Raw genomic sequence first — 794 nt, 5'->3', positions numbered from 1 at the left:
CATGTTGTTTTCAAGTTCTCTTCTAATGATCTCAGATGATTCTATAATCAGACCAGGCCCATAAATCAGCCTTTAATGTCCGTGCACCTTACGTGAGGAGTGATCTACAATACACTTTAAATTGGAGGAATTGAAGCCTCTAGAGCATTTCAGACAGTTATTAAGTCACCTTTTTACAATTGGGTTTTGCTTTTCGTGTATAAGAACAGGTATTTTAATATGTACACTATCAGCCAAAAGTTTGGACACACTTACTCATTCAAGGGTTTTTCTTTATTTCTACATTGTAGAATAATAGTGAAGAAATCAAAACTATGAAATAACACATATGGAATCATGTAGTAACCAAAAGCTGCTGATAAAGACATGGTTTAGCTGCCTGACAGAAAGACGACATGGTTTAGCTGCCTGACAGAAAGACGACATGGTTTAGCTGCCTGACAGAAAGACGACATGGTTTAGCTGCCTGACAGAAAGACGACATGGTTTAGCTGCCTGACAGAAGGACGACATGGTTTAGCTGCCTGACAGAAAGACGACATGGTTTAGCTGCCTGACAGAAGGACGACATGGTTTAGCTGCCTGACAGAAAGACGACATGGTTTAGCTGCCTGACAGAAAGACGACATGGTTTAGCTGCCTGACAGAAAGACGACATGGTTTAGCTGCCTGACAGAAAGACGACATGGTTTAGCTGCCTGACAGAAGGACGACATGGTTTAGCTGCCTGACAGAAAGATGACATGGTTTAGCTGCCTGACAGAAGGACGACATGGTTTAGCTGCCTGACAGAA

This window comes from Oncorhynchus mykiss, chromosome 1 (assembly GCF_057628025.1).
Source record: "Oncorhynchus mykiss isolate SJ-2025 chromosome 1, ASM5762802v1, whole genome shotgun sequence".
NCBI lineage: Eukaryota > Metazoa > Chordata > Actinopteri > Salmoniformes > Salmonidae > Oncorhynchus > Oncorhynchus mykiss.
The sequence above is the reverse complement of the archived record's forward strand: the minus strand, read 5'-3'. Positions refer to the sequence as shown.